Below are 25,041 nucleotides of genomic sequence, written 5' to 3'. Positions count from 1 at the left end.
AGTTTGGGCTCTAGGGGTTCTCATTGCTAGTGGGTTGACTGTTGTTTCTTGGCCTTTTCGGTAATCAGAACTAGGGAAACTTTTTTTTTTTTTTAGGGTAGAGTACCTCATGAATTCATACTGATACTTCCAATTCAATTTCAACTTAATCTTTTTTTTAATTTTACATCTGTCTTTCAACTGAGAATTCTAGTTCTCCGTGATACTAAGAATAATACAATTAGAAGATTTCATAATTACTCATTTATAGTACCCCTATTATACACACAACCGTCTCAGAATAGCAGTACCAGCATTTTGTCTCTGTCTGCCTCCTTTTCTCAATGTTTTGTCTGTGAGATTTATCCATGTTGTTGTATGAGACTAATTTTTTTCCAATGCTGTGTAGTAAGTACTCCATTGTACGAAATACCACAATTTATTTATTCATTCTCCAGTTGGTGGATATTTGGGTTGCTCCTAGTTAGGGGCTATTAGGAATTAAGTTGTTATGAACACTCTTGTACATGTCTTTTGGTCGGCATATGTACTTTTTTCTCTTGGCTGAATACCCAGCAATGGAATTTGCAGTTCTTTTTTGGACTTAGGGCATGTTTCCTTAGGAATATTTTCTCAAAGGCAGCGTGCATTAGTTATCTGTTGCTGTGTAACAAAACTTAGTGGCTGAACACAAGCAAATGTTATTATCTCACAGCTGCTGTGGGTCACTTTCTGTGGGGTGCAGGTTAATTGAGTGCCTCTGGCTCAAGGTCTCTCATGAAGCTGCAGTCAAAGTGTTAGCTAGGGTTGCATATATCTCAGGGCTCAGTTGGAGGAGCCACAAAGGAGCCTTCAGGGGTGCTTTCAAATGCACTCATGTGATCATTGGTAGGTCTCGGGTCCTTTCTGGCCGTTGGCTGGAGACCAGTTCCTCAGGCCTCTCCACGGGGCAGCTAACAACATGGTGGCTGGGTGTTAGCTCAGGGCAAGGGAGGAAAGGGTATCCAAGATGGAACCCGTGGCTTTTTAGTAACCTGTTCTTAGAGTGACAGCCCAACACGCATGCTGCATTCTTTTACTTATTTTTTAAGTTATTGTGGTTAAGTGTACATAACATAAAATGACAGCTTTAATCATTTTTAGGTGTATAGTTAAGTACGTTGTATTAAGTACGTTGACGTTGTGCATTCATCAGCACCATCCATCTCCAGAAATTTTTCCAGACTGAAACTCTGCCTGTTAAACACTAACTCCCTAGTTTCCCCTTCCACAGCCCCTGGCAACCACTATTCTACTTTGTGTTTTTATGAATTTGACTACTCTAGGTACATCATAAGTGGAATCATACAGTGTTCGTCCTTTTGTAACTGTCTTTCTTTCACTTGACGTAATGTCTTCAGGGTTCATCCATGTGACAGCGTGCCGGAATTTCCTTCCTTTTTAAAGCTAAATAATATTCCATTGCATGTATATACCACATTTTGTTTACCTGTTGATCCATCGATGGACATTTGTCTCCTCCTTCTGGCTATTGTGAATAACACTGCTATGAATATTGGTGTTCTACTGCATTCTTTTTTTAGAAGCAAGTCTCCAAATCCAGTTTATACTAAGGTGGAGATAGTTATATAAGGGTGTGATACCAGGATATGGGGCTCATTGGGCCCCTCTTAGAGGCTGCCACCGCCCTGTTTAAGTCAGTCTTAATAATGGCTCTCAGTATAGTTACGCCACTAACAAGGTATACATTTAAGTTTATTTTATTTTTGATATTTAATAACTGTTCTAAAATGTAATTTTGTTTTGAAATCATGTGTAATAGTCTCATGTTTCCAAAGCTAAACTCACAATACAAGGTTTATTCAAAGGAGTCTAACTTCTGTCTCTGTTTTCTCTACCCTGTTCTCTCTTTCTCTAAGAAATTATATTCTAAAAACTTAAGTTTATTCTTCCTTTTTTTTTTTTAAATACAAGCAGGTTGTGTATTCACATTCTTCCTTAGACAAATGATAAAATATTATATACCTTGCTTTTTTTTCACTTAATATATCTGGAGATCACTCCTTAGTAATAAATTACTAATTCCTTTGTATAGCTACATAATATCTCATTGCATGAATAAAAAAATGTGACTTATTTAACCAGTTCCCAATTGATGGGCATTTGGGTTGTTTCTAACTTTTTGTAAATAGTACTGCAATGGATAACTTTGTTATTCATATATATGTCTTTATATTTTTGCCATTGTACATTTGGGACAGATTTCTAGATGTAGAATTGCAGGGTCAAAGGATAAATGAGTACACAGTTTTATAGATATTGCCAGATTAATCCTGATAAAAGTTATATATCTTTGTGTTCCCATCAGTAATGTACCAGAGTGCCTCTTTGTGTATATATAACCTTATCAACAGAATGTATTGTCAGAATTTTGAGTTTTTTGTCCTCATTGTAGTGTTAATTTTCATCTCTCGTTATTTATAGACATTTCAGAACCATTTAAATCAACTGTGGATTTTTTTAGACATAACATACCATGTTTATCTTGGACACATTAGGCTGAGTATCTTTTTATATGGTTAAGAGGCATTTGCATTTCTTTTTTGGTTAACTGTCCATTTCTTTAGCTCTTTTTCTCTAGGTTTGTTGGTGTTTTCTATTTTATAAGCTCTTTACATATTAGGAATATCAACATTCTGTCCATTTGTTTTCTTTTTTCTGCCAGTGAGATAGAGGTGTTCTCTAATCTGCTTTTAGCTTGCTTTGTTTTGCTTCTCATCTTTTTCCGTTAGTGTTATATTTTTTCTTCTGGCTAAATGACTGTTCAGTGTTTGATGACTCCACTTCTAAAGCTCAAACCTATTCTTTGATTTCTTCAAACTCAATGTGCCCCAGATAGAATTCGACTTTATCCACAAATCTGATGTTCCTGTGTTCCCTTTGTCAGGTAACAGCATTACCATTTTCCTACTTGGGGACTTGGAATGATCTTTTATGGTTTATTTATTATTAATTCAGCAAGTATTTGTTGAACACCTACCAAGTGCCAGGTACTGGACTAAGTACTAGGTAACAAATAGTCACAATCCTAGCTCTCAGGAACAGTCTGATGGGGGAATAGGTAGTAAGCAAATATACACACAAACCCATGTCTAAATGTGTGGTGAGTATTTCAAGAGAGAAGGTAAGGGCTGGAACACATGATTAGATTGAAGAGGTTGGGGGGTAGCCTTTTAGAGAAAGTGACATTTAAACTGAGATTTGAAGGCCTATTAGGGTTCACCTGGTGAAAAAAATTGGAGTTCCAGATATAGGAAACAGCATGTGGAAGGATCCTGAGGAAAAAAAGAAGTTGAACTTGTAGGAAGTGAAAAGGCCAGTTTGGCTGGCATGTAGGGAGAAAGGGTAGAGGGCCATGAGATGTGATCTGATTTACTTTGTAAAATGATCACTCCAGCTCTGGGGGTGGAGGGGTGCGAGTGGAGGTTGGTTAGGAGTCTGGTTAGGAGGCTGTGGTGGTAACTGTGAAAGGGGGTGGTGTCCCATTTATTCTCTTGTGAAATTCTTTCAGTTCTACTTTAGTGCTCTGTTCTTTCTTCCCTTATTTTTATATCCACTGTCCTAGTTCAAAAAGTCATCCCTTGGCTACTCTGATAGGTTTTTATAAATTGGCCCTACTCGGTTTTAGTTTCTGTTTACCATCCATTCTGCTTCAGAAGTGAACTTTTAGAAATCACAAGTCTGTTCATATCACTTAATTTCTCAAACTCATGGTGGCTTCCGTGATTGTTGTTTTCATGTGTCGACTTGACTGGGCTGAAGGATGCCCAGAGAGCTGGTAAAACATTATTTCTGGATGTGTCTGTGAGCGCGTTTCCAGAAGAGATTAGCATTTGAATCAGTAGGCTTAAGAGGATCCTCCCTCACCAGTGTGAGTGGGCATCATCCAATCATTCAGGATGCAGATAGAACCAGAAGGCAGAGGAAGGGTGAATTTGTTCTGTCTCCTTGAGCTGGGGCTTCCATCTTCTCCTGTCCTCAGACATTTGCGTTCCTGGTTCTTGGGCTTTTGGACTCTGGGACTTACACTAGCCGCACATCACCCTCACTCCCCAACCCCAAACCCCTTTGGCCTCAGACTGAGAGTTACACCATCAGCTCCTCTATGTCTCAGGTCTTCAGACTCCGAATGAATTTTATCACTGGCTTTCTGCCAGCTTGCAGGTGGCAGATTGTGGGACTTCTCAGCCTTTGTAATTGTGGGAGCCAATTCCCGTAATAACTAGCCTCTTATATATCCATATCCTATTGGGTTTTTTTTTAATTAATTAATTTTTTTATTTATTAGCTGCATTGGGTCTTTGTTGCAGGGTGTGGGCTTTCTGTAGTTGCAGAGAGCGGGGGCTACTTTTCGTTGTGTGTGGGCTTCTTATTGTGGTGGCTTCTCCTGTTGTGGAGCATGGGCTCTAGGCACGTGGACCTCAGTAGCTGTGGCACATGGGCTCAATAGTTGTGGGGTGCAGGCCCAGCAGTTGTGGTGCACGGGCTTAGTTGCTCCGCGGCATGTGGGATCCTCCCGGATCCCCTGTGTTGGCTGGCGGACTCTTTAACTGCACCACCAGGGAAGCCCTATCCTATTGGTTTTGTTTCTCTGTAGTCTCTGAACCCTAACCTAGACCCTCGTTGCAGAAAAATGAAAGCTCACCTGAAATTGAAGGCTTTATCATTTTCTTTAAACTTCAGGGTCTGCTCCACTGAGACTATTTTTCTTTAGGCAACCAAGACTGATAATTTTCTACCTCCTTTTTTTTTTTTTTAAACTAATCTTCATCATCTGTTGTGATATCTCTGCCTCTTGAACCCTATTCCCCACCCTCTCTTTTTTTTTTCTTTCCCCGAAAGTCTGCATTCAGATCCTAACTATTCCCGTAATCCTACTTAAATCTCCTCCGTAGGTTAACTTTTAACCTTTGTTGATATGTCAGTTCTGAGATTCTCGTCGCAGCCTGTGTTGTATTAGAAGTACTCCTGTATTTATTTGGAGGGCAAAGAATTGTATATATTTAATTTTCTTAACAGATCAGAACTCAATAGATAGATATTTGTTGAATTGTAGGAGATAAGGGGTCATTCCATGTGCTAGATCCCTCACTGAAATCTCTTAAAAAAAGAGTTAAGTCTCAAGTACAGGTTTATAAATATCTTGTATTGAACCTTCAGGGAATGACCTCGTTTAGAAATAGTAAAATCTGACTTGCCTTTTGAAACAGTCTTTACAGTGGATATCAGATAATACTTAAACTCTCTACACTTGTTTGGCAAAAATATGTTTCTATGGCAACCTCAGAGAGTTCTTATGACTTACTGGGGGTATTTAGAGGATTAATATTTCCATGGTGGTGAGGAGTGACCAATATAACCATGACTATGTAGCATATCTAAATGTACCTCTGCTTTTTAAAATTAATTAATTAATTAATTAATTTATTGGCTGCATTGGGTCTTCGTTGCTGTGCATGGGCTTTCTCAAGTTGCGGCAAGCGGGGGCTACTCTTTGTTGCTGTGTGCACGCTTCTCTTCGCAGTGGCTTCTCTGGTGGCAGAGCACAGGCTCTAGGTTCCCCCGGGCTTCAGTAGTTGTGTCTCATCGGCTCTAGAACACAGGCTCAGTAGTTGTGGCACATGGGCTTAGTTGCTCCACAGCATGTAGGATCTTCCCTGACCAGGGATCAAACCCATGTCCCCTGCATTGGCGGGTGGATTCTTAACCACTGTGTCGCCAGGGAAGCCCTGTACCTCTGCTTTTACATGAGATGTCTTGTGGACTAATTGTCCAGTTAGACAACTTCTGACCAGGTATCTTGCTCGGTTGAATGTAGTGGTCTGCATGTTGACTAAGTTTGATATACTTGATTCTCTTACGTGGTTTTTTGTGTGTATCGGGGCCAGCAAGCATGTTGCGTTTGTGAAGAGAAGGGTCCTATCATTACTGCCTACACACTTCCCAAATGATTTTATGTATTCCATCTTTTAAAATTCTAACAGGTTTTCTTCTCTTCCTCTCTTATTCCCTCCCTCCTTCCCTCTCTCCCTTTCTTCCTATAAATGAGGTTGTCACTTTGCCTAAGTTAATATAGCTTCGTATTGTGTAACTGTGCTACATACATTGTGCTGCCTTCTCATATGAGAGCATTTCTCTGAACTTATAAGGGAAATGGGGTTTATACAGATTTGTCTTACATGTGCTTTTCAGATATTAATCTAACTTTTAAGTGTCTTTGGATCACCTCTTGAATTAAATGACTTTTTGTCTTCTAATACATATTGATGCAATAAAAGGTTGGGAGATAAAAATAATTTTGCTTCCATACTAAATGGGATTTAATTTTGTCATTGGAAATGCAGTAGAAACTAAACCTTTTAAAGCTATTTTTAAATTAAATTTTCTAAAGTCACATTTCAAATTTTGGGTGTTTCAGCAGTGTTAACTAATGAGAAGTATTTTGGTTGTATTATTTTAAGGTAAAAATATCATAATGGAAATTTTAAATGAGTTTGCTTAAGATTAAATTAGGACTTTAAGTCTTAGTTTCTGGAATATGAATTTTTAAAAATCATTGAAATATTAACTAGGGCAGGTGCTTATAGGTAAGAATCAAAGTATCATTTGGTACTGTGATCTTCAAGTTTAGAGCCATGAAAGATTTTATTTTTTAAAACTAAGTATCTATTAAAAATGTTTCATTGTAGCTCATGGTTTGACAGGTTTATGAAAGTCTTGAAAGATAAAATTGTTGTAAGTGAAATATTGCATTCTATGTAGGATTTATGTAACTAAGTAAGTGAGGGTGAAAAAACCTGATGAGGTGGGAGAAGTGACTCAGTTCCTCACTTTGCACTCTCCACATCTTATTTCCTCTCTCATTTTAAACCCTACATGAATATTACAGTTTCAGATATAATCACAACATTAATTCAGAAGCCTGATATATTAAAAGATAAGCTTTTGTTTTATAATAACTCCATTAGTACTGTATTGGAACTTTCTAGAATACTTTCCTTCTAGGACAGTTTAGGGGTGGTCCTAGAGCTGGATGAGTCATACCACACTACTAATTCCTTAAGATTTATGTCTGTTCCTTGTTTGTGTCCTTCACTACCTAGCTTGATATATCTATCAAGTTGGGCTCCGTTAGGGTAGTAGAATTATGTCTATTTTCATTTATTATACTGTATCTGGTGTTATGTTTTGAGAAACACTAAAGTTTTTTTTCTTTTTTGCCTTTTTGGTTTTACTGTGATACATGTTCCAGTTAGCGTTTACATCTAGCCTTAATATGATTGGAATGTGTATTAAAATTCTTAACAAAAAGAGCATAATCTGAATGGGGAAGTCGGTCCAGAGTCAACATTCAAAAAGCATAATTTCAGTGACCCTGAATCCACTAAACTGTGCCAAAGACCAAAAATTTCCTCAACACAGAGCAGGAATAAAGAAAAAGAGGCATGCAGGGACCCCGGGAAAAAAGGATGATTTAAGTGGAGGCAAGTTGCAATTATACCACACATACAGCAACTTGCGTACTTGGTCAGGTTTTCCCTGTAATGTAGAAACTGTAGGCACAGAATTTCTGCACCTGATTGAGTTATCACTGTTTAAACCGTGAGCGTCCATCTTAGGGAAATATATATTTTATTTATTTTTAATTTTTTAATTTTAATTTTTTAAACACAGCATGTGGGATCTTAGTTCAGGGACTGAACCTACACACACTGTAGTGGCAGCGTGGAGTCTTACCACTGGACCGCTAGGAAAGTCCGGAGACACATATTTTAGGTTAAAGATTATTTTAAGAATTCTGGCTTAGACGGAGAAATGTCACTTTCCTTCATAAAATTGTTCTTGGACTTTTAGTAGACATTAGCAGAAGAGGATTGAATTTAGTCTTAAGCATCTCTGTGATTTGCTGGCCGTAATGTGGTTTGTCCCTTCCCCCCTATTTTTTACTTATGATAAGGCAGGTTTATTCTTTCTTCGTGAAATATTTAAGATAAATTGTGTGTTAATTATGCTTAATTATCCTTTTTTGAAAGGTCTCTTGCTTTTGTTCTGAGGTTCAGAATTGATATAAAAACATTGATCATAATTGCATTTTGAGAACTTTAACTCCGTATAATAGCTTTATTCTTTTAAAATATAGAAGAATCCAGATGTGCAGTATTTCTCAGTTTATTAACTAGTCTTGTCAGTTTCCACAGCTGCAAAGTTGAACATTTACAGAAATTATGGATTTCTTTGGGTTACAATGAAGTAACGTATGTGAAGTGCCTAACCTGGTTTTTCACACATAGTAGGCCCTCAGTAATTAGTGATTGTTATTTTTATTCTTATTGGTCACTTAATTAATTTGGATTTCTAGGGCACCACTGTGAAGAATAAAGCCTATTGGTGGGGTGGAGCTTTTTGACTTTTGTGTGTGAGTCCTTTTAGAGTTACTGGATGTACTGGAATGTGAAGGATTAAGCTTTGTGGCATGTTCTATATGGTCATCCATAGTGACCACACTGATTCGGAATGTTGTTTTGCTCCTAACTTTGAAATGTGTTATTTTCTGTACAGAGGATGTCGATCCGAATAAATTGCTTATTATCCTTTATAAATGTCTAGAATGAGATGAATTGTCAATCAGTGTAAACCTTATCTGACACAATACTTTCTTTCATAAACACAGGGAGGAGGCAATCCCAGGATAACCTTTAGGTAATAAAGCCAGGCAATCCAGAGGGTGTGTGATAGCATCGACTTTGGAGCCTTTCACAATGGGAAGTCATGGCTTGGAGGCCTACAGTGAAATACTCATGTTTATTAAGCCTAATATGTCACTTAAATGGCTCTTCTCTCAACAGCTAGCCAGCTCCTCAAAGAAAGGCAAAAAGCCGTTCATGTCATTGTAGATGGTAGCTCCAGTTACTCCCTGGCAACAGAGGCTATGAGCACCACTTCATTGGCGAAGTGTTTCCTGTCCCATCCTCCACGTAAATTGATGACTGTCTCCCTTGTACCCAATTGTAGGTTGAACATATTTAAGTAACTTCTCTCAAGGCATCTATAAAGGGTTTTCCCATGAGTCTTTCTTCCAGCTGGTCTGTAAACTCCTGTTTGGTGGCGATTGTGCCTGTGTTAGTGTTAAGTGCAGATTCCGGGAGCTCACGGTGCATCTTCAGTCTGTGTTAAGTGCATGTCTCCCTGTGGCTTGTAGAGACTCCTCAGCATTAACTGGTCCAATTATATTGTTCCACATCCTCTCTAATTCTTTAATGAAAAACCTCTAGAGAGGCTAATTCTACCCTGTATCCTGTATTTCCATTCTTATTTCTTTCTCTTCTGCCAGTGCAAATTCTCAGTATCCTTTATTTCTTTCAAGGAGCAATTCAAGTCTTTTTCCACAAAGCTTTTTAAAGGTATGTTTAATTTTAGTAGTAATTAAAATTCAGAAATCCAAGAAAAAGTGAGAAATGTTAAGTAGGACTGGAAATTTGGAATTGCCCTGTTAAAATACATTATTCTTTTTTTATATATAAATTTATTTATTTATTTACTTATTTAATTATTGGCTGAGTTGTGTCTTCGTTGCTGCATGCGGACTTCCTCTAGTTGCAGAGTGGGGGCTGCTCTTCATTGTGGTGCAAGGTCTTCTCATTGTGGTGGCTTCTCTTGTTGTGGACCGCGAGCTCTAGGCACATGGGCTTCAGTAGTTGCGGCATATGGGCTTCAATAGTTGCGGCCCATGGGCTCAGTAGTTGTGATGCATGGGCTGAGTTGCTCTGCAGCATGTGGGATCTTCCCAGACCAAGGCTCGAACCTGTGTCCCCTGCATTGGCAGGCAGATTCTTAACCACTGAGCCACCAGTGAAGTCCCAAAATACATTATTCTTTTAAGTAACAAAAATATATTTAAGATTTTCCTCTTAAAAATTAGAAGTTATGTTAATTTTGGTAAAATTCTAGATTTTTTTTCCCAAATAATTTTCAACATCTCAGAAAAATGGGAAATTTGGGTAAAGCTTATGGAAAGTGACAGTTGTGTTACAGTTTTCAGGTTGTCACGACAACCTGAAAGTAGCATCATATGGCATTTTATAACATTATAAAAGGTGTATAAGAATTGACCTTATTGTCGTTACTTATAAAAGGTTTTATTGAGCTTTAAAATTGGAAGTCATTTACATAAACTCCTTTTTCATCCTCCCCCCACTTGAATTAAGCCATCATATTTTATTGAAAGTTAATGTATATAGGAAAAATCTTCAATGTCATTGACTTTTTTTTTTGGAGAAAACTATTCCCTCTAAGACAAAAACAGAGGACGTTTTTTGAATCAAGAAGTGGTAGATTTAGAATACAAAAAATCATGGTTGAGTTATAGGTTTTACATTGTCCACTCCTCTACTGTTATTTTGCTTTTATTACTGGGCCTGTATCTCATTTCTTTGCTCCCTGATAATATCATTAAGGATGTAAGGAGAAAAGGTATTATTGAAGCTAAAAGTTAGTAGTTTAATTTGATTCTGCGTTTTAGAGAAATTTTACGGTGAATTGTTTTTATACCTTTCATGGGCAGAGTAACACAAATAGTATTTGTTTTGTGACACGTATTACTATATATATATATACATATATAAATGCACAATACATATATATTTTAACACTTTTATGCTTGTGAGGTTTCAAATAATATACAGTGGCATTGATTTTACATTTAATAGTGTGGAAAACATACATTTAAATGACAGAAACCTTTACATTTATGCTTATTTTGCATATTATTAGTTGAATTTAATCTTTATTTAGTGCTTTATTATTTTTATGAAAACTGGCTTGCTAGGAACTGTGGGAGATGTAAAATAAATTTCTTGCCCTTTAGGGACCCATAACCTCAGAGATAACTCTTAGAACCACAGAATTTTAGAACAGGAAGGGATTTAAGAGAGTCTGCCCTCTTGGGTGTGTGTGTGCATGTGTTCAAGCAGCAGTCCTTTGATTCCTGCCCACTTCAGTGCCTCCTGTCCCCCGTTCCTCATCCTCCCAGACAAGTACTAACGTCATTTTTCTGTGTAGAGTTGAGAGGAATTCATCTCCTTTCTTTAGTACGCAGGAGGAGATACAGGCCATATTTTTTTTTCCAGGCCAATTTCTTAGTTCAGGTATTTAAAACTGTGAAGTCAAGAAATCATTTTATTGGGTAGTAACTAGAATGTAACACTTTAAAAAAATAGGCGGGAGACTATCACAGTGTATTACATATTATTTCAAATATATCATGTAGGTGTATATATATTGGGTTGTTATATAAAATGTTATTATAAGTTCATTTATGTAAAATGCATTTTTTTCTTTTTCTTTTTTTTTTAACTGCAGTGAAAAGAGATTAGAAAACATGTCCCTAGTCTGCTTCACCCTTGCTTTAAACGTGGGGAACGGCTATTGATCCCCTTATCCCTAGATATTATTCTTTTTGCTATGCTCTCTTGTCATCATGACCTGTCTCCAAGGTAAAGTGTTTTCTAACCAGTTAGAAATACACACAGGTGATATTTTCCCCCAGTACATAAAGATGTGCAGCAAGGTGGTGTTTTCATTACACTGGTCTTGCTTGCATGCCTCTGGATACAAATAAACACTTCGGTAGATCTAACTGTTCATCTGTAAGAGTTGTTTATGATGTGCCTAACTTGGTACCAAGATGTGATTTAAGCACCAAGGGAATTTGGATTATTTAATACTTGTACATAATAAAACTACTTATCAAATATTCATGTGGGCACGCACAGAGGCATGATTGTATTCTTGTAATGCACAATATAAATACTAATATTGTTTTGGAGAATCAGCATGGTATGCTGAAGCCAAGGTTTGGAAAAAGGCATTGTAGTATATTTTTATCTGTGGGAATTACTGGCAAGTGTAATTGAGAGATTCTAAATACTGTAGTTGTTTACTTCACTTTTGAATTTGACTTACATATTTCTGGTCTTGTTATTTTTTTATAATCATTGAATTACTATGATAGAAGTTTTACCATAATTGTTTTTTAGATTTTAATAATTTTATCTCTTAAAGATTTATTTTAAAACAATTTCTCCTGACTAAAGACATTTAATATTTAACATTTATATTTAATATTTAAATACTTATATAGAAATATAAACATATTTATATAAACATGTTTATAGATATTTATATTTATAGAAATATAACATTTAACATTTAAATTTAATATTTAAATATTAATAGTAAATATTTAAACAGAGAGAATAGTGGAATGAATGTTTGTGTGCCCATTCCTCAGCTTCAACATCGACCAACTCTTTGTTAACTCTACCTATTCCCTTTCCCCAATTCCCACTTATTTTGATGTAATTCCTCTGTCATAACGCATCATCTGTAAATATTTCAGGATGTATTTCTGAAAGGCAAGGACTTCTATTTCTAGACATACAAAGTAGAATCTTAATCTTTTTGAGGAACATACTGAAGTTATGAACACTCAAATTGTGTTTGGGATGTTAGAGTGATATAAAGGAAAAGTGAACTCCTTTAAATAGAATAAACAGAAAAAGAGAAATACCTGATAAGCAGTTGTACCAAAAAACAATAGAAAAGTTACAATGAAAAAGCCAGTTAATAGCTTTTAAGTACCCATGCAGAAAGGGGAGAAATAGGCAGTTCTGAATCCTTAGTATGTGTCCACCTTCTATACAGGTCACTAGGGAGTAAGGCCAAGTGTATTTTATACCATTCGAGATAGAAATTCTGTTTCTAGACTCTTTCTAGAAAAGTCAAAGGGAGAAGTCAAAGACATGTATGAAGACTTCCAATCAAGATATTCATTGCAATATTATTTATAGAGTGAAGAATTGAACCTAATGTTCAGTACCAGTGTTATGATGAAATGCACATAAGTGTATTTAAAAAATTTTACAATATTTTGTAACCAGTAGAAATGGTAAAACATGGTATCAAGCGTATAAAACATTGAATGTGTATTAAAAGACCTAAAAGAAATTAACCCAGATATTTACATGAATTGATAGTGGCTATCTCTTGGTGTTAGAATTATGAGTAAGTTTTAATTTCATTTCTTATTTTGTTTGGAAATGTTGCAGATTTTATCTATCAGCATATATTATATAAGTTAATAATAATAAACATTTGAGTACTTACTATGTGTCAAGCACTATTTAAGCACTTTTCATCTAAAAGTGAATTCTCATAATAGCCCTGAGAGTTTTTAATAGCCTTATTTTGCAGGTGAGGAAATGGGCATAGAGAGATTGAATACGCTGACAATTTAAGTCTATCCTTCTAAGTTTATTTTTTTCCTTCTAAGTTTATTTTTTTTGCTTCTAAATGTAGTTTTATCTCTAATACTTGGAAAGATACTATAAATGCTGTTTTATTTTTCTACGTATTACTTAAAGATATATGGTGAATATTATGGCATATTAGTAAAAAAAATGTGATATGTTAGTTGATAGATAACATTTCATCTAGTGAATATACCATGATTTTTTTTTTTCAGCTGGTCTTTTGTTTTCGTTCTGCCCCTCCCCTCCAGTATTCTGCTCATAGGAATAATGGTACAGTGATATCTTTGTGAATAAATCTCTATGTGCGTTTCTGATTATCTTCCTAGAAAAAGCATTTAGAAGTGGAATTATTGGGTCAAAGAGCATAAACATTTTTAAAGGGTTTTGATACAAATTATGAGACTGCAGGTAGCAAATGATCATTCTTCCTTAAACTTAGAGAAATTGTTTTGGCACTATAAATTTGAGAGAAATAGGTCATCTAAACATCAATGGGAATTTGTGCTTTCACAGTTGCTCTTATAAAAGTGAGGCTTCTCTAAGCTTGCTGGAGACAAAGACACAGAGAAAAAGAGAAAAGAGAAACTTTGGAGATGAAATGGTAGCCATTTACTTGCTCTATGACCTTGCACAGCTTCTTCATTTTTCTGATTAAATTAAAATTTGGATTAGCCTTGAAAGCTTTTTATTGTTTTATATAACATATAAAATATACATATCAAATTTTCATGAATTTTCTTTAATCTTTGATCTTGCAGGACCTCAGGATCATAAATGGGTAGAGCAATTTCCAATGTATAATTTAAAAAATCATAGGTATAAAGACATAAGACTGATTAGAGACAGTAATAACCCTAAAAGTGCTTTGGATGTTGTGTTTTTAAATAAAAAAGCTTTGTTTTAAGGGGTCACTCTCTTTTTTGTGAAAAGCCAAGAACAAAAATTTGTGGGTAATTGATGGTTTCTGTTAAGGTTAAGGTTTTATTATGGTTTCTCTTGAGCATATATCTTCTTCCAGGGATTGTGGTGATTTCTACGGAGACTTTAGCTGAAGATCTGAGCAGAGGGAAGGGGATTTTAACTTAAGAAGGTCCAGAGAATAATTAATGAAATCAGAAAGTTTACCTATGAAGCTACCAAAGAGGTTAGGATCAATTTTTTCTGGAAAAACCAAGATTGATAAGGGGTACTCTGACAGTCTAGAAATTTGTGGGAGGGACAAATGGAATAAATAGGAAACATTCTATTGAAATTTGAATGTCTTAAGTTTTTTTTTTAAGATTGTTTGTTTGTTTGTTTGTTTGTTTATGGCTGCACTGGGTCTTAGATGCTGCACGCGAGCTTCCTCCAGTTGCAGTATGCCTGGCTTCTCAGTGTCGTGGCTTCCCTTGCTATGGAGCATGGGCTCTAGGCGCATGGGCTTATTTGCTCCGTGGCATGTGGGATCTTCCCAGACCAGGGATCAAACCCGTGTCCCCTGCATTGGCAGGCGGACTCCCAACCACTGCACCACCAGGGAAGTCCGCCTTAAGTATTTTAATGGGGGAAAAAATTACAGTCAGTCCTCTGTATCTGAGTCTTCCACATCCACAGATTCAACCAAACTTGGATCGAAAAAATTCAGAAAACTTCAGAAACTTCCAAAAAAGCAACACTTGAATTTGCTGCTCACCACAGCATTTACATTGTGTTTACAACTATTTACGTATAGTTTACATTGTATTAAGTATTATAAGTAATCTAGAGAGGACTTAAAGCATATGGGAGGATTTGAGTGGGTTGTATGCAAATACTACGCACTTTTATATAAGGGACTTGAGCATATGATGATTTTGGTTTCCATAAGGAGTTCTGGAACAAATACTCCCTGGATACTAAGGGATAACTGTATTACTTCTTTATACTATGAATACTAAAATTATGAAACTATCAACTATAAATGGTAGACATAGAAAATAAGCATAAAGAAGATTTTTATCATTTTATGGTTTTTAATCCATAATTAATGATCGGATTATAAAAGTTCATAACCCTGCAAAATTAGGTATATATGTATTTTGGAAGGAGAGGCCTCCAAAACTTCTTTCGGATTCTCAAAAGAATGACTTCAAAAAATTCAAGCTCCTACCAGAAGATAAGCTCCAGGAGGCTAAAAATTTTTGTCTGTTCTGTTCACTCCTCCGTCCCTGGTTCTTGGCACATAGTTCTGCTCAATAACTATTTGTTAAAGGTATGTTTTTGGAAATTGATGTGTGGCATAGATACAGCAATGGATTGTTAGAAATTAGGGATGGGAGAAGATTCCAGATTTAATGAGGTTGATACCTTACTTGGCTGTTTCTACATTTGTCCCAAAATTTTCTTGTTGTTTAAGTCTAGATGAGTAGCTAGGGCATTTGTATGATAATTTTGTGGTCAAATTCCTTTTTTATTTTCTGTGCCAACAGAAATGCTGTAGAATGGGTTAGAAATACTATAGAAATGCAATGCTGTAGAAATGTAATAGGAAAATTATTCTAAACAATACATATTCATTCATCAGTCTATTAGAAAATGTACTTTGGTGCTGTTTTCATTTGATTCAATGAATGAAACTGTTATAGAGAACTTTCCCTTAAATTTGTGAATGGAAAATTTTACTGATCATTTTCATTAAACCAAGTAGTATGGCAATAACTGCTATTGTGGCTAAAAATGTAAAATCAACAAAGTGTTGAAAAATTTACCTGAAGAGAACATTGCTTTATCAGCAAGAGATTTAGATTTTTGCAGTGAAGCCCAATTATTCTAGCTCAGTGCCATTATACAGCATTTTTAGCAGGTGATATAGTGTAATCTGTGATTGCATTAGTCAGCATCGTAAGTTTCCATACTTCTTAAAATTGAAATTTGGTAGACGGTTAAAAAGAATGACAGAAGATGAAAATGCAGGTTTGTTTTAAAAATTGTAAAAATTATAACATTTCCAAAATAAGAGGAAAGTGAATTTATAAAAATTGAAGTGTGGTGGAATCATTGTTGATTTATGAATCAATTTTCTTTCTTAATTAAAAGGATGACTGTAAATTCTTTACCTTAATGACTTTTGCCAGCCAAACAGAAAAGATAATTTGAGTAATTATTTGCTGCCTGCACTTGATTCTTTGTGAATAGATTTTTCACATTTTCCATAATCTTTGGCAGATTAAAAAAAACATTGCATTTTCCATTTTCCATACTTATTTTGCCATTACAAATAGGAGCTATGATTATTCTAATTTATTTGAAAACCATTGCATCCTTTTGATCTTCTGCATCATTTTAAGAGGCCTCCCAGTATTTCCAGAATAATTTTAATAGAAGGGCAGACATTTTATTTTCTCTTATAGGTCTTGCAATGTGGTTTCTTTCTTTAATTGAAACATGATTGAATCTTTAGGTCACCACACATTCCGGTATTCAAGTATAAGTACAAAATACATTTTGAAGTGAAATTTAGAGTTTCAAGTTGGACTCTATGAAATTATTATCTTAATCTTTTAACCCAGTGGTATAACCCTTTCTATAGCATTTTTAACACTTTGCCTAAAAAACTCTATTTCTTTTTGAAGCAGCTTTTTAAATGAATTATATAATAGCTTATTCTTTTTATTTTGTTGAGCTCAAATCTACCTTGTGCTAGGCACCATAACTTCCTGTTCTTTTCAAATTATGAAGTATTCCAAGCCTAGAAGTATTGAGAGTACTTATAATGAATATCACTGAGATTCATTTATTCTTAATGTCTGCTCTGTTTGCTTGAGTTTATCATTTTCTGTATCAGTGTATATCAGAGACATTTATGTCAAATGTCTTACTATAATTAGGATACATTAGGTTTATGGCATTTCTGTTCTTTATTATTCTTGTAATTCTTTTCAGAAAGGAAATGAGGTTAATGTGTTATCTGAGCACCCATTCAACGTTCTCTTTTACTTTCTAGACTAAAGTGAAGCAGGGTTGTCTCTGAAGGACCTCATTTGATCTAAGAATCCTCCCAAGCTCCAGAGCTGGGCCACTGTTGTTCTTTTTCTTACACATGGAAGCTTCTAGATCATTAGTCTTGCTGAAGTTTTAAAGCCTTGGTCCTTTAAAGCTTGTGCTGTTTGACTATTTATAGTCTTCTCTTCAGTGTTGTCAAATACCAACTGACCTCCTCAAGTCACTCTTGTTTATATGACTTTTTTCTTTTAAAATAAGAAACAATAGCATTGGTCATGTGTATACCATGACCACAGTTACCTAATCTCTCTGACCATGACCATCTCAAAAGTAGTAGCATAGATGGGTGATGCCTTAGAGGGCCAGGACAGGGAGGGTGGGACGGAGTCGCGGGAGGGAGGGGATATGGGGATATATGTATAAATACAACTGATTCACTTTGGTGTACCTCAAAAAAAAAAAAAAAAGTAGTAGCATAAAAGTGGTAATAAAAATTTCTCTTCTTGTAGGTAAAATAGTCTCCAAATTAATCAAGTGAAATGAAAATAAAACTGAGTTCCATGTTAGATAATATATATGGAGAAAAGATGAAAGTGCAATTGATATGAAAAACAAACAAAAAAAACCAACAACCCAAACCACACCCGAGCAAAACAAAAGCAAAAACCCATCCCTGCTGAAAATGATTATAACCTATAAAGAAAGCCAGGGGAGTATAAACCAGATATTTTCCAGGATAACTAAAGACATATATTTGTTTATTTTATCAAAAGTGAAAGTGGAAATTAGGAAGGCTGTATCTCTGCTAGGGAGGTATTGAAAATTCTAGGCAAACACCGAGAAGTCTTAGAATTACAAAACGCTCTGACAGTGTGGTTACAAGAAGAGAAAACACACATAAAAAGCATGACATTAGCCCTTGCTGTCTCTGAACAGAAGGATATTCAAAAATGAAGCAAACGAAAGACCTGTACATGGTAGTACAAATCAATCCTAGACGCGATTTTTGCAGTATTCCTAAAACTGCTTTGTCCTCCAGGAGTACTTGGTTTTGTGATTTGGCCTAGAAGACAAAGTGAAAAATAGTTTAGATTTTATTAAATACAGACCAGCACATGACTGTGCTCTGCTCAGTATCTACAAGAAATGGTATGCTGTTTGTCACATAAACTTCATTTGCTTTGAGGGAGAAATAATTCCACGAACCTTATATAAAATAAAGGATCAAAAATTATGACAGAATTGTAGATATCATCCTATTAGTAGATTCAGAAATATTTGGTGGGGCAGTCAGAAATTCCATAAGTCTGAATGATAATTGATTATGCACAAGTGCATCTCAATTAGTATTTTGTTCATATTTACCAGTTTTGGGGCTTCAGAGATTTGGTTTAAGTCATGATTTAGTTGATTATACCTCTGAATAAATGAAATATCATTATGTTTTTTCTAACTTGTCTAAAGGAATTTCAGATTAAGAAGTTTTAAGTACAAAATTAATATTTCAGAAACTAGTTCTTTCTGTTGGGTTGGGGATTAAATTCATTAAACAGGGAAAAAATAGGAAACCAGATGTGATTTAAAATGAGATTGATTAGAGTTTCAATGACAGATTGAAAATTTGGCCATTTTTAACTGTAGAGAAATGCACAGGCCTTTCATGGAATGTGCCTGATTACGTGTGAGGCCTTATATGTGGTAAAAGGATAATTCCCTATGGTCATTGCTTTCTTAGTAGCCATCAAATTATTGCATATAAGGTATAGTAGTTCACAATCCATGACCCGCTCAGTTATTATAGTAGGACTTTGAAAAATATACATCCTAAACATTGTCTGTAGATGGGATAAATATTAGGCCTAGTGGGTATGTGAACTATTTTGCAAATCTGATTATTTTAGTGAGTAAAATGAAAATGGATTTAATATATTATTGAACAGTTAAGGTATTGATGTATTCATTCAGTCATTGCCTAGTAAAAGCATGGCTTGTCACTGCAGAGAGACGAAAGGAAAAAAAACTATAGATTAAAAGGGATTTAGGAGAGACAGTAACAATTGCCTGTATGGATTTTGTTCAGATCTGGATTAGAACAAGCTGTTTAAAAAAACACTTATGAGACAGTTGGGGAAATTTGAGCACTGATTAGTAGTTGATATTATAAAGAAATTATTGTGAATTTATTGTAAATATTATAATGATACTGCCTTATGTTTAAAAAGCGAGTCTTTGTCTTAGAGAGATACATACAGAATTATCTGCAGATGAAGTGATGCAATCCCTGAAATTTGCTTCAGAATGATCCAGAGTGGTGGGATAGGGGTTGGGGGATGTATGGAAATATAAATACAACATGACTTGCCAAGAGTTAACAACGGTGAGCTCATTATACTAGTCTTAAAAATTTTGCATTAGTTTGAAATTTTTCATAAGAAAAACTTAGAAAAAATGTTATGCAACATTAATTGAAAGAGGTAGCACCAGGTAACACTGCAATATAATATATTCAGAAGTAAGGGTGGATATGAGTCACATACAGATGTACTTATAATAAACATATCTAACGTCAATCTCATGTTTTGTTTTTCTTCAGAGCTGAAGCCATTTATTTGCATCTTGGATGATTAACACCTAAATGCTTAATTCTCAAAACTGCTCGAGAGTCCCACAGCCAGGATTAGATGATCCAGTTTACCACCAAGAAATTACTGTCTTGAATTCTACGGTAAGATTATAATAAATATTCTAATGGCTAAATAGTGACTAAGAGATCTAAAAAGATTTACAAAATGCTGTCTTTGAGTGACTAGCCTTTATTGTAATTTCTTAATGCTGTAATTGTTATACCAAGAGTCCAAGGTTGTGATAATCAACAAACAATCTTAGAAATATCAACATACAAACAAGGCTTTATGGCATTTCCTCATCATAGATTCAACTAGTAATGGATGTTGGAGTGCCATGCTTTCCCCCTTGCTGTATGTCTCAGGGTGGGTCCTCTGAAAGCTGTTGCTGAGGAGTTTGGTTTCTGGGATGTTTATCCGGGATCAACACCTGTAAAGAGAGGAGGTTATTGGGCAGAGGAAATTGAAGTGTAATGTAGGCTCAACAAAGCCTTGGCCAACCGAGACAGGGAGTCTTGTTGTTGCAAGAGCTAAGCTTCTTGGGGATGGAGACATGTCCTTAATGCCTTTGCACTGGGCACAGGCCACTAAAGAAGCTGCTCAGCAAATATTTGTTGAGTGAAGGAAATCTGAGAAAAATCTTGTGGTTTCCCCTATAACACCTAATCCTGGCCCTTCCTTTTTCCAGTTGAAAGTGTGGTTTAGAATAGTGAGGTTAACAGTGACACACGTGGTTGTCTTGTATGTCGTAAACAAACATGAAGGTAACTTGTCCTCCATAATCAGCATGTGTTGCATACCACTGTGTTCCTGAGCTCCACAGATAAGGAAGCCTTACAAAAGGACCTGAGGAAAACCACACACATAAGTTTTAAAGAACATGAGGCCATATCAGTAAAGAGGAAACAAAAAAAATAACTTGGATCTAGAAGGTATTATGCTAAGTGAAGTAAGTCAGACAGAGGGAGACAGATATCATGTGATTTCACGTATATATGGAATCTCAAAAACAAAACAAAGGAACACACATAAAACAGAAACAGACTCACAGATACGGAGAACAAGCAGGGGCTTGCCAGAGGGGAGGGTGTTGGGGATATGGGTGATATAGGTGAGGGGGATTAAGAGGTACAGATTTCCAGTTATAAAGTAAATAAGTCATGGAGATGTAATGTACAGCATAGGGAATATGGTCAGTAATATTGAACAACTTTGTATGGTGACAGATGGTAACTAGGCTTAACATGGTGATATTTTCATGATTACAAAAATATTGAATCACTATGTTATAAACCTGAAACTAATATAGTATTGTAAGTCAGTTATCCTTCAGTTAAAAATCTGAATGAATGAGGGACTTCTGCTTTCCAATGAGGGTTGGATCCCTGGTTGGGGAATTAAGACCCCACATACTGGGGAGCAAGTAAACCCACACTGCAGCTGCTGAGTCCACGTGCTCTAGAGCCTGCGTGCCACAACTACTGAGCCTGAGCACTCTGGAGCCTGCGCACCACAGCTAGAGAGCCCACATACTGCAACTACTGAGCCTGTGCGCCACAACTAGAGAGAAGCCCATGCGCCACAAAGCATGCCACAGCTAAAGATCCCACATGCTGCAACAAAGATCCTGCGTGCTGCAACTAAGACCCAATGCAGCCAAATTAATGAATTAATTTTAAAAAATGAATGAATGAGGTAAGATGGAAAACAAAACAAAACAAAACCCTGGAAGATGTAGTGATAACTTCTAGGCTGTTAAGGGATGTGGATTATGGTTCTAACCCATTTGTTTTTTCTGTGTGTAGGGAATGGGCTAATCAGATATGAATTTTTATCCTTTTATGGTCCAGGGTTAAGAGAGAATCTACTTCTGAGAAGGACTTTTTTAAAGTCAGTATTTTTTTCTAGTTGGTACAGTCCTGCTTTAGGGCAAGAAATTTGAATCCTTGACTTCCTTGTTTTTTTCCCCCCTTTTCTGTAGGATTCCATAAGACAGGATCCGCATTAATAAATCCTCTAAGTTTTCTCTGACCCTTAACACTATATTAATGCTTTATGTGTAGAGGACTTTTACTTAACATCTTTTAAATGAATGAAATAGAGAATAATTGACTTCATTATTAATGTGACAGAATAAGGATTAAAAACTTGATGATTCAGACCAGAAACTGACTTGTCTTTAGATTACAGCAGTTTTCCCTGATATCTATGTAGACAGTTTTATGCTTCTTCTTTTAATATATGCAGGTCATTTTCTTCATATTGAGTGTTGGAAGATTGAGATTGTGTTTGTGTATCACTAAGTGAATCAGATTTTTTTATTTTTAAAATGTATATCCTGCAGAATTATCAATTTGATTACTTAGGGAAGTTTACGTCTTATCAGTTTCCTCCCCCCCCCCCCCCCCCCCCATTTCTTTCTTGGTCACGTAGTACCCCCACCAGAGGGCAGGCAAAGGAAGGGAGAAGGGAATTTATTAATTTAAGTTCACAAAGTCTTATGCAGGCACCTTTTACTGGCCTATTTTTGTCATGCTTCTGGATTGCAATAAGGCAGTAGAATCAGATACTTTTGCTATTTTAAAATATTTAGTAGAATGCTCAGCTATTTGAAAATAAATTGTGTAAGGTTGATTACTGGGTTTATTGAATTAAATATTTATGCTTTAAACTGTCTGACTTTATTTTCTTAGATTCTTATATTTTAAGCTAACAATTTTTTTTTAGTAATTCATGCCAGGGTTTCCTTTGTTATTGTTGATACTTATGATAGATTATAATGAAGAGGTTTTTTTGTGTCTTTAAAAATACTTTGGGATGTTCATAAGAGTATAGTTTTAAATTACTCCTTTTCACCTCCTATAAAACTTGATGTTCCTGTGGTCTGTTAGTGAATTTTCAGAATGATAAGAATTATCTTTTGAATACAAGTTACTGTTTCACGTTTCAGCTGTTAAGTGTATGTGAAAGTAAGACACACCTCAGACCAAAGTAAATTTGTCTTCACATTATCACAGTGTAGGTTTTCAGAGTCTAATTGTTAAACTAGATGGATGCTGAACAGTTTATAGTCCTGGTATTGCTGTTAACACCCATTTTACATGTACGTGTATGTGTATTTATGAAATGCAGTTTCACAGTTGGTAGTTGTTTGACTTCTTATCAGTGTGAACAGCAAATGTCCTAAAAATCAGCTTCAAAACAGCTGGCAGTTGACCCACCTAAGTTCACATGACGTTTCTTTGCTCTTTGACACAAAGAGTGGACCTCACCTCGTCAAGGAAGTTGGTACAAGCACCTTTCTGTGTGCCTGTGGTGCCAGTAATGTAGAAGAACCTTAAAATGGACTTTTTGAAGAGAGTTGTTCCTCCCATTCTTTCGGGAGATGTGGTTTTGGACACTAGAGAGAGTTCTCAGGAGAGTTCTCCAAGATTACTGAAGTTGAAACGTCTTAGTTTGCTCTCATCAGAGAAGACCATAGATGAGGAAGGTGCTCACAGTAATGATGACAAACACCAACGTCGACAACTAGGTAAAGTAAAAATGTATTTTCAGTCCTTCGATAAAAAGCATTTTAGAAAAGTAAAATTATTTTTACAAGTAAGAATGCTAGTAAGCATAAATCTTTATTTTGAAAATCAAGTTTAAATATTAAAAAAAATTTAAAAATAGAGTAGATAGTTGGCCTAAATTTTTTTAGTATCAAAATTTTTGCTTCCAGTTTAGATGGAGAAATACTGTTTGCTGTAGATCAAGATAAAGCCATTGATGAAGTTAACAGTTTAGTGATCTTGGAAAACATTTTTATGATGAAGGATACTTACTGAAAACAAGTGTTATTGTTACAACCTGTAGGGTATATAAGTGAAAAATAAGATACTGAGTTTTATCTATCACTATAGAAATCACTTAATTAAAAAAAAAGTCCCATTCTTCTAAAGATAAAGGATATTTGGGAAGAAATATATTTAACAAAAACACATCTTTGAATATAATAATGATTATTTTGTGTCACTGTACCTTTGTACCTTTTCAATTTCAGCTCCCCAGGGCAGATCCCTATTTCTTTGTATTCTCCTAATCCTATTTCTTGTCAGTTTAAAAAATAGGGTCATAGTTAGGAGAAACCATACTTTCTGTTTTAAAAATATTATGTAAAAGAAAGGAGAAGGAACTTTTAAGTTTTAAAAAGAAATAAATATATCTAGAATGTACTGGTATTAAAAGTAATTTTTTTTTATACTCTGCACTCCTTTGAGTGGATAAAGTGGAGTTGAGACCACTGATGGATTAGTGCCTCTTAATTTCAATTAAAATCTGTAAATCATCCAGCACTTAGTTTTGGGTTCAGCAGCATAGATATGCATAAGTAAACCCTATGAATATATTACTATGTGCAGTTATTTATGTTATTAAAAATTTACTCTTTAGCTTTCAGTCAGAAATCATTTAGCTGCTTTCTTTACTATACCATTTCATATATAAGGGACCTGATGTTTAAATGTAATATCTTATGCCCATTAATTTAATGTGGCTCCTTATTTTTTTTTTTAAGACTGTCTTACACATTTTTGAACATACCGTATATGGTATAAAGCATAATACTGAGATTTTGTAATTTATATTAATTTGCAAATAAGCACTCATTTTAACTATTAAGGACTTTCTATACTAGGTATCTTTTTACCAATCAGTGAAAGTAAAGCAAAATCATGGAACTGAAACAACTGAAGAATCTGTTGTTTGATATTTCAGAGGCTACAAGTCCTTTGTGGAATACCTCGTATCCCATTTTTCTCTTCAAAAATAAAATTCAACTTTAGAGAATGACTATTAAAATTAATTTAAGGGACTTCCTTGGCAATATCTGTAAAAAGATTTGTTTTCTTAAATTTCAATTTACTGATAAAGTCCTTTTCTTGAATCTCTAAATTTGATACTAAATTTATATTATATATAAGAACAAAACTCACATGATTCGCACCAGTCTACACACTGATTACTTGCAACTCAGCAGGAATGAATTTTACCTCCTGTTTGCTGGTGGTTCTGGAATAGAGATAATGCAGTAGTTTATCCAGAAGTCACGCAAAGAACTGGGTACAGTT

General features: G+C 35.3%; 1 protein-coding gene across 10 annotated transcripts in view; it reads left to right on the top strand.

Moving 5' to 3' along the window:
- FRYL (FRY like transcription coactivator) overlaps window positions 1–25,041 on the top strand; it is a 242,165-nt gene that overhangs the window by 44,655 nt on the left and 172,469 nt on the right. For 9 of the 10 annotated variants that reach the window (XR_009052491.1, XM_057725531.1, XM_057725528.1 and 6 more), the window contains one exon: window positions 19,903–20,034. The gene's annotated coding sequence lies outside the window, so the exon portion shown is untranslated. Of the gene's footprint in view, window positions 1–14,420; window positions 14,494–19,902; window positions 20,035–25,041 lie in introns of those variants that run through there. The other variant, XM_057725524.1, reaches the window with a different exon arrangement.

This window comes from Hippopotamus amphibius, chromosome 3, assembly GCF_030028045.1.
Source record: "Hippopotamus amphibius kiboko isolate mHipAmp2 chromosome 3, mHipAmp2.hap2, whole genome shotgun sequence".
In the NCBI taxonomy this organism is placed as follows: domain Eukaryota; kingdom Metazoa; phylum Chordata; class Mammalia; order Artiodactyla; family Hippopotamidae; genus Hippopotamus; species Hippopotamus amphibius.
This window is presented reverse-complemented; position numbering and strand designations above follow the sequence as displayed.